The sequence below is a fragment of the Schistocerca americana genome, chromosome 4, assembly GCF_021461395.2.
Source record: "Schistocerca americana isolate TAMUIC-IGC-003095 chromosome 4, iqSchAmer2.1, whole genome shotgun sequence".
Lineage (NCBI taxonomy): Eukaryota > Metazoa > Arthropoda > Insecta > Orthoptera > Acrididae > Schistocerca > Schistocerca americana.
In genome coordinates this window covers 662,208,158-662,218,531 of record NC_060122.1, presented here as the reverse complement: position 1 = coordinate 662,218,531, position 10,374 = coordinate 662,208,158, and the positions used below count along the sequence as shown (strand labels likewise).

The window sequence follows — 10,374 nt, the reverse complement described above, 5'->3', positions numbered from 1 at the left end:
TATAGAAGCGCTATTAACTCTGAGTGAGTGACCAATAGAATTGCCTGGATCCTGCCACCGAATCTGATAGGTCAGAAAGCTTCTGACTTGTATGTAAATATTTTCGTGAGGCATTTGGAGCTCGCGAAATCAAGGAGTCGGCCTGAAACCGTGGCGAGGTTGAAGCGGCAAGTTTTGGACCCTCTGGATCAAAGAGATTACTGAACGGCACAGAAAACGTTCCCGTGAACGAATCGAATTCTGGTTGGGTACCTTCCTGTTCTTCTCAATAAGTGTTGGGATTAGTGAGGCCGGCTGCTGTAGCGGAGCGGTTCTAGGCGCTTCAGTCCGGAACCGCGCAGCTGCTACGGTCGCTGGTTCGAATCCTGCCTAGGGGCATGTATGTGTGTGATGTCCTTAGGTTAGTTAACTTTAAGTAGTTCTAAGCCTAGGGAACTGATGGCCTTAGATGTTAAGTATGTTAAGTCCCATAGTGCTTAGAGCCATTTGAACCATTTGGATTAGTGAACGTCGGCCTTTTCGGTAAAAAGAGGCCTTGCAACAAAGCAGCTAATCGGAGGTGGTGTTGGATAAAAGTCACGGATTAGGCTAGAGGTAACTCATGCCAATAAATTTCATCTGTTGCCGTGCAAATTTAAATGTGTGTTTTTTTTTTTTTTGTGAGACATTTTCCATGTTAACTTTGAACTGTGTTGTTGTTGCGGCAAATCTCAACAGCATTTGCTAACAGCCATTTGAAGGGATGTGTTGTATGGTGGTGAACATATTCCAGACCAGTGATCTTTGCTGAAAATAATTTAGGTAGTTAAAAAGTTTTAATTATAAACCTTGGAGTTCTGAGTAGTTTGACTCTGTCTTGTGGATGAAAGCAACCCTTAGTTACATCGATTTCGTAGTCTAGCAGAGCAGACGCTTAATTCGGTCCCCCACTGAAAGGTTCCAATTAAATCCGCAGAGCGGTACATCGCGTAATTTTTCTCGAGCGTCGCACCACACCAACACTGCGTGGATTCTGCCCGTAGTCGCGATTATGACTTGGTCCGACGTAACGAAAGCTCCGATGCGCGGACGAAAGGAACGTTTCAAAGTCGAGTTTGTTTTGGTTGTCAGTTACCATTCCTCGTTTTAGTTTCAGCTATTTTTTAAAAGGAAGTTTACCCAGTACGAAGAGAGGAGTGCAGGAGATAAATGATGCATGAAATAGGAAACGTAGCATAGAACGCTGCAAGGAGGACGTCCTGCATGCTGCAAGATTTGCTGAACATTTTTATAAGTGCAAAAATGCAAAGATGAGCCGTCCGATCGGCAGTTGTAGCATTAAATTTAAGCTTCAATTAATGATAGCGCTGATGGCGACAGTGATGGTAGAGTTGGGAATCGAAGCGACATTCCTGTTGTATTAAAGACGAGGGTCTTGTGATGCAGCATTTGAAAAAGCGGAAATAGACAAGGACAGAGTCATCTTGCATTATCAACACAACGCACCTGCTGGTTAGTTTAGCAGTTTCTTAAAATGGCTAGTGAAATGAAATGATGGTATGGGATTATTGGCCCGAAGACTCCGTCTGCAGTTCTTCCACCGCCTGATACAAGACGTTCTACTCGATCCCACTTGGGCAACTTCTGCATCAATGAAGACGAGATGAAATGATTAGGACACAACAAACAACCGGTCCCCAAGCGAAGCAAAATCCTCGAACCCGGGACCCGAAGATTTAACCACAAGATCATGAGCTGAGGTCGATGGTCAACGTATGACCGAAACGTATCTCGACTGAAGGTTTGTCATTTTGACTATGATTAAAATGTAGGTAAGAATTCTATTAATCTATTCTGCTGCTAGAGGAACTCAGGTATTAATCAGGAATCTAACCTGCGAGAAAGCATCAGCATACAGTAAAGCTCTCAACTATACAGGGTGTTACAAAAAGGTACGGCCAAACTTTCAGGAAACATTCCTCACACACAAAGAAAGAGAACATGTTATGTGGACATGTGTCCGGAAACGCTTACTTTCCATCTTAGAGCTCATTTTATTACTTCTCTTCAAATCACATTAATCATGGAATGGAAACACACAGCAACAGAACGTACCAGCGTGACTTCAAACACTTTGTTGCAGGAAATGTTCAAAACGTCCTCCGTTAGCGAGGATACATGCATCCACCCTCCGTCGCATGGAATCCCTGATGCGCTGATGCAGCCCTGGAGAATGGCGTATTGTATTACAGCCGTCCACAATTCGAGCACGAAGAGTCTCTACATTTGGTACCGGGGTTTCGTAGACAAGAGCTTTCAAATGCCCCCATAAATGAAAGTCAAGAGGGCTGAGGTCAGGAGAGCGTGAAGGCCATGGAATTGGTCCGCCTCTACCAATCCATAGGTCACCGAATCTGTTGTTGAGAAGCGTACGAACACTTCGACTGAAATGTGCAGGAGCTCCATCCTGCACGAACCACATGTTGTGTCGTACTTGTAAAGGTACGTGTTCTAGCAGCACAGGTAGAGTATCCCGTATGAAATCATGATAACGTGCTCCATTAAGCGTAGGTGGAAGAACATGGGGCCCAATCAAGACATCGCCAACAATGCCTGCTCAAACGTTCACAGAAAATCTGTGTTGATGACGTGATTGCACAATTGCGTGCGGATTCTCGTCAGCCCACACATGTTGATTGTGAAAAGTTACAATTTGATCACGTTGGAATGTAGCCTCATCCGTAAAGAGAACATTTGCACTGAAATGAGGATTGACACGTTGTTGGATGAACCATTCGCAGAAGTGTACCCGTGGAGGTCAATCAGCTGCTGATAGTGCTTGCACACGCTGTACATGGTACGGAAACAACTGGTTCTCCCGTAGCACTCTCCATACAGTGACGTGGTCAACATTACCTTGTACAGCAGTAACTTCTCTGACGCTGACATTAGGGTTATCGTCAACTGCACGAAGAAATGCCTCGTCCATTGCAGGTGTCCTCGTCTTTCTAGGTCTTCCCCAGTCGCTAGTCATAGGCTGGAAAGCTCCGTGCTCCCTAAGACGCCGATCAATTGCTTCGACCGTCTTCCTATCGGGACACCTTCGTTCTGGAAATCTGTCTCGATAGAAAGGTACCATACATCAAATGGGCATCTGCCAACTCCGCATTTGTAAACATTGCACTGACTGCAAAACCACGTTCATGGAGAACACTAACCTGTTGATGCTACGTATTGATGTGCTTGATGCTAGTGCTGTAGAGCAATGAGTCGCATGTCAACACAAGCACAGAAGTCAACATTAGCTTCCTTCGATTGGGCCAACTGGCGGTGAATCGAGGAAGTATAATACATACTGACGAAACTAAAATGAGCTCTAACATGGAAATTATGCGTTTCCGGACACATGTCCACATAACATCTTTTCTTTATTTGTGTGTGAGGAATCTTTCCTGCAAGTTTGGCCGTACCTTTTTGTAACACCCTGTATAACGGAGTCGGTCTCCAGCATCTCCAGTAGCAAAACAGACAGACGGTAGATGGCCGCCTGCTAGGTAACAACACACAGTGAGATGCGCGGAGGTGAGTTATCGAGCGTCCGCTGCATCGGGCCGCACAGTGGCGACGTGGGAGCCGGCCCCCTGCCCCTTTGCTGTGCTGCGCTGCGAGATTAAAGTCGCGGCGTGTCGGTGACGTGACGCGCCGCGCCGCGAGGTGGGCGCAGCTGCGCTCCGCTGCCCCTTTGTGCGCGCCGCCCCTGGGCCCCGGGCAGCGTGATTCATTACCCCACTCAGGCGGGCGCCCACCACATCGTTTAACCTTTCGAGAGCGCAGCGCAGCCTCCTCCGCCAGATTGCGGCCGCACGCGACTCAGCTCGTCAACTCTCTCTCTCTCTCTCTCTCTCTCTCTCTCTCTCTCTCTCTCTCTCTCTCTGTCTGTCTTTCGTAAATAGACATCTGGCGACTGTGCGGGCGGAATTGAAGACCGAACAGATAAAAGCTCAAAGCTGGTTATCATGATTGGAACAGTGAAAGGCACATATCCCGGCACTATAAGGGGCAGCCATATATCCAAATGTCTCTTCCTGGCCATGGTTCACCTCCGTGAAACTTGATAGACGTCATGTGACCTCTCTCATCTGCATGAGACTGGGAGAAGGGTGTTAACCCCGCTCACCTACACCGATAGAAAATCATCGCCTCTGGGCAATTTGATCAGGATGGCGGATCTGAACCACTCTTATTGCCGATATATAGGTATTAAATGCTCGCGAACTATTTAAAAGAAGTCAGTATCCACCTCTGACTCATAACTCGTGTGGAACTTGTCCTCCTATGGAACCAGCCCGGTTGCAAAACTGGGACGTTTCTTTGCGTTGTAACTTTGCATTAAGAACTTACCTTTGTAAACGACGCCTTTGTCCACCTTTCAATTATAAGTTGCTGTGGATGTCATTCTTCTATAGAACCGGCGCGGTTCGACACCTGCTTCGTAATTTCGTATTTTTAATTTATTTTTCGAATTACACACCCTTATCACTGTTCTACTGCAAAATCTGGATTAATGTCAACTTGGCACTATTGTTTAATACTGCTGACTATATGGTGTTCGTCTTTTAGTCTTTTTATTTTACACTAAGAACTTACGTTTGCACTCTTTTTATTGTACTGTTGAGGAAAATACAATTATGTTAACGTGGCACTTTTGTAACTACCGATGGCTGTATGTCTTTGCTGCCTAGAACCAAAAATAAATAAATAATAAAAATAAACGCTACAGCTCGAGTCATACCGTGTGCGACGTCACATCAAATTGTCCACTGTGTATTTCAAAGGGTAGCATTCACACCAACCGACGACCAAACAGATTGGTACGGAACGTCAACGTCACAGATGCTCTAAAGGAACTTTACGACTTTGCTGAGGAGGTGGTGACATCTGTCCACTCGGAAGCTGAACCATTTCTCGTCGCGCTTTCTCTAGTTACAGCAGTTAATAATGACCAACAAAAATTATTTAGTGATAACTGAAGGAAAAAAAAGCTTCACAAGCCAAGATCGCTAAAAAACCATTTTACTGGATGATCGGTTTCGACAGAGCTACGCTGTCACCACCGGATCGTATGCTTTGAAATGATTACAACATCCAATGATGACAGAATAGCTATGTCGAAACTGATCATCCAAAAAAATGCTTTTTTAGCGATCTTGGCTCGTGAAGTCTTATTCGGTTACCCTACCTTGCAAACCGCCCCGAAACCGACCACGTCAAGAATATATGAAAATTAGTACTGCCATCAATATATGGCACCTCACGCACCCCTTCTTCCCATTTCAAAAACCTAATCATATCACGGCTTCCATTAAGTTATTGTCACGTGATAAAAAAGGACAAGGAGACGTGACAACACGTTGGGCACTGTAGTGGCATCAGGTCAATAGTATTCGGCATTAAAGCACAGTGACGCGGCCGCAGACCCAGAAGTGCTTTATGTAGAGTGGTTGCGGCAGCAAGGGCCTGCGCACATACAGAGCCGGCGCTGCCCCGGGTTAATGCTCGGCGCCCTGTGCAGGAATCCGTCTCGCGGCGACACGTTACGATGCACGCGCCATCGCCGCGACGCACCGCGGCTCGCTGATGCCTGGCTCGCTTGCGATGCAAATCGCTGCTTTCCTGAATAATCAGTCAACGCTCCGCGCTCTCTCGCCTGCACGCTGCCACTTTCTAATGAAATCGGCGCAACGCTCGTCCATCATTTCACTCAGAACAAAGCGCTGCCTTGCTACATCAACGAAGACGCTGTTCATATCTTTCTCTTAAAAATTAACAAATATAGCCATTCCACTTCGTCGAACAGTGAAGCAAATGCTTACACTTTCTCCCAGGTACGCATTTTTGTCTTTTAATTTCTCCCTCAGTTATGCCACTCATTCCCCTCTTCTTCATTACTCATATTTCTATCATGTTCCCTATTCTCTCCCTCTCTCCAATCCCTTCGCTCGCATCCACTGCTGCCACAACCTACAGTTAAAATCTAGATGTTTCGCAAGCGATTACGCAATATTTTTTGTTATAGCTGTTACTGTTTCTACTACTTATTTCACGTCCATTTCCAATATTTGCGCGATTCCACATTGGTTATAAGGCGTCTTATAAAACGCGTGTCATGCTGAATGTAACGTGAAATATGGACAATATCTAGATAGATGTAAAAGAGCCGAACTGCCTTTATCTTATCAAGATAAATAAATCTATAATTAATGGATTTCATTCCGTGTAAACTGTGATTTTGTTTTTTTCATCAGTGCGTACTGAGCAACGCAATTAATTTTTTCTTCGTAGTTCTTTCCTCTATTTAATTTGCGTAACGTATCAAGTTATTTGTCTATTGAAAATAGAAAATACCGAAATCTAAAGTTCAGTTCCTAGTTGGCTCTATTACCATACCACACATCTGTAATTAGTTACAACATGTTTCTATCTTTTAGACATCGACTAAACATGCTAAAACAGTAAAAAATGTTACCAGCTTTTTTATCCTTCAAATGATTGCCTTAAATGACGCATGTTTATGTGTGGCTACATATATATTCGGTTAAGTGTTGGTAGCTCCTATTCTGTTGCTTGATTGTGAGATCTGGGGTTTGAAAAGAATGAAGACAACTGCAACAGTGGAAATGAAGAAGACGGAGGACAGGATTTTCGTTAACATACCTACATGATAAGAAACGCAAACATCAGATAGTTCAAATGGCTCTGAGCACTATGGGACTTGACGTCTGACGTCATCAGTCCCCTAGAACTTAAAACTACTTAAACCTAACTAACCTAAGGACCTCACACACATCCATGCCCGAGGCAGGATTCGAACCTGCGACCGTAGCGGTCGCGGGGTTCCAGATTGTAACGCCTTGAACCGCTCGGCCACCCAGGCCGGTAAAACATCATATACGAGTTACACATACTTCACAGAAACGAAAAGGGAGAAAAAACACACAGCAGCATCTCTCATGAATGGAACACAAAGGCTTATGAAAAAGGCTTTTCTGAGACACAAACTGGTCGGAGAGATGTTGGACAACCGGGAAAGATAAATCAAAGGTCGCTCTAGCTGCTGATACGCACTTTATTAAAGTACACGACCGGTTTCGGCCTTGGATCTGAAACTTTCATTGTTAATGCATAATGAGATGGGAAAAGCCGAATTATCTTTGAGAGCTCTTCAAAATAATATCTTCCACTAAGAAAATGAAATGTAATCCGAGGGCAGACTTAGACATAATGCCTTTCTATCAGGGGCAAATACGACGTCAATGAGCGAAGCGTCCTCGATATGGTATGACTCGCTTACTATTAGGTTGGTGCATAAGTTTGTAGCGCTTTTGTTCTGCATGTCGGTATTCCAGTTGATATGAGTATATTTATCGATTGTAATTTTTTATTTGTAGCTCAATTTCATTTTACATATTGTAATTTTCTCATTTGGAGATAGAAAGTGGAGCTGTGGACGCTAGAAAATGGAATGCCAAGTGGAGAAATTGGAAAATTTCCAACGTATTGTTCTGTTTGAGTTAAGCAGAGGGGTGACAACAGCGGAGGCAGCCAGAAACATTTGCGCCGTGTACAGCAATAACGCCACTGGACAGAGCACAGCAAGAACATGCTTTTATCGTTTCAAGCAGGATTGTTTTGATATCAGTGAGTATCCACGGTGAGGAAGACCTTCCGGGTTTAATAAATATCCTTTACACGTATTAATCCGCAATGATTCATGTCAGTGTATCGGAGAACTGGAATATGCGATGAATTGTGATCATTACCCCTTCGTGCGAGATCTGCATACAATGAAGAAGGTTCAGAAATCGCATGTATGGGTACCACATTTACTCCGTCTTCAAGCCACAAGTGGCCCATTGGGACCATCCGATCGCCGTGTCATCCTCAGCTGAGGATGCGGATAGGAGGGGCGTGGGTTCAGCACACCGCTCTCCCGGTCGTTATGATGGTTTTCTGTGACCGGAGCCGCTACTATTAGGTCGAGTAGCTCCTCAATTGGCATCACGAGGCTGAGTGCACCCAGAAAAATGGCAACAGCTCATGGCGGCCCGGATGGTCACCCATTCAAATGCCGACCACGCCCAATAGCGCTTAACTTCGGTGATCTGACGGGAACCGGTGTATCCACTGCGGCAAGGCCATTGCCATGGGTACGGCCGGTATTACACTATCAAATTTCTTTGTCAAAGATTTGATCAAAGATGTGATCCAATATTCCGTCCAATATATTTGACAAAGATCTTTGACGTAGCGCTAGAAGGGGTATTACACTGTCATCAAATTTTTCGTCAAAGTTCAAGATGGCTGACAACAACATGTTATTGAATCGCAGCAGTTCTACGTACTCCAATTGCATTGTGTGCACATGCGGAAAAGAAGTGGGGGGAAAAAATGGAACCATACATACGAGGTTGACAGTCTTAAAAGTCCTGGGATTACAACTTGATAATAAATTCAGTTGGGAGGAGCACACCACAGAACTGCAGAAAGGCCTTAACAAATCTGTATTTGCAATTCGAGTGTTAGCAGACATAGGCAACATAAAAATGAAAAAGCTTGCATACTTTCATTCCATAATGTCATATGGGATAATATTTTGGGGGTAAATCTAGAAGTCAAACAAAAGTTTTCAAGGTCCAAAAGCGTGTAATACGTATTATTTGAGGAGTAAATTCACGGACCTCCTGCAGAAACCTCTTCAAAGAACTGGGTATACTAACTACTGCCTCTCAGTATATTTACTTCTTAATGAAATTTGTCGTAAATAATATATCTCTTTTTCCAACAAACAACTCAGTTCATACATACAATACCAGGAACAAAAATGATCTGCACAAGGACTTAGAAGCACTTACTTTAGTTCAAAAAGGGGTCCACTACTCAAGAACACTCATCTTCAATAATTTGCCAGCAAACATAAAAAAATTAGTTAGAATTAAAGATCAGTTTAAAAGGAGCCTGAAAGACTTACTACTGGCCAACTCCTTCTACTCCATTGGCGAAATTTTTAATAGAAACAAACGATGTATTGTATTTATTCATACTATTAGTATTGTTATTTCAGCTTAAAAAAATCGACATGTTCCACATCCACGAGGATCTCCTCAGCACGGATCTATGGAACGAAAAACTAATCTAATCTGGGTGAAGCCGTGGGTTATACGACGACACGATAAAAGCATTCAACAAAACTTGTTACGTGAGCTTACAGTGGAAGACGTCAAGTCGTACATCAATTACTTAAGAATGGATGAGCATACATTTCTGTATGTGCTCAATGAAGTTATCCTCATATCACAAAGCACAATATTCACTTAAGAACTGCTACATCTTCCGAAGAAAGGCTCACTATAACACTCCGATTCCTTGCTACAGGAGAGGGTTATGTTAGGTTGGGTTAGGTTAGGTCAGGTTAGATCTCCAATCTTCTTAATCTATTTTTGTATTCATGGTGCCTCACGTTGTAAAGCGCCTCATCAGCTTCAGACATCTCTATTAATTTTGTAGTTGTCGGCACACACCAATTGTGTTTACCGGCAATGGTTATAAAAACACTACAGACGACAGAACGCTGCAGCGATGCTAGCGCTCCATGTGGTAACATGTCACATTGCAGTGAACAGAAGACAAGCGGTTTCTTTGATCAAATATACAGCGAGGCCCTAGATTTGATCAAATATTGGACGACATTTGACAAAGTCCTATTACACCATCAAATATCTTAGACAAAGATATTGGACAAACAAATTTGATAGTGTAATACCGGCCTACCACATGCTCTAGGCCAAATCAAAAAAATTTGCGGGTGGCCAAATGTGCACCTCTGCTTCCTCGCCTTCAATTCGCTCGTGAACAACACCGACCATTCCTATCCTGTAATGTTACTGCTGATGAATGAGAAATGGTGTTTTATTCTGACATAAGGAAAAGAAAGGAATGATTCAGCCCAAAGAATGCAGAAACTTTCCGTACAAAGAATAGGTGCATACAGAAAAGATAATGAAACTTCCTGGCAGATTAAAACTGTGTGCCCGACCGAGACTCGAACTCGGGACCTTTGCCTTTCGCGGGCAAGTGCTCTACCATTTTTTTTATTTTTTTATATCGGGAGACGAACCCGGAATCTACTGCTTACATGGCAGATGCTACATCCATCTGAGCCATTTTTTTTTTATCTCCTTACTGGTAATGCACACTGCACCACTCAAAACGTAAATTTTACTAGCTTATGCAAAGAAACTTAACGTTATTTTAATAGTTCCATGCTCTTTAGGATAACAGAGGTATGGTGATGATACAATGGGAGAATAAAAATATTCGCCCAACGTGGGGCTCGAA

The 10,374-nt window shown here is 43.7% G+C and overlaps 1 pseudogene; it reads right to left on the bottom strand.

The window, feature by feature from the left end:
* Positions 1-8,064: 8,064 nt before the first annotated feature.
* Positions 8,065-8,182, bottom strand: LOC124614484 (annotated as a pseudogene).
* Positions 8,183-10,374: the final 2,192 nt, after the last annotated feature.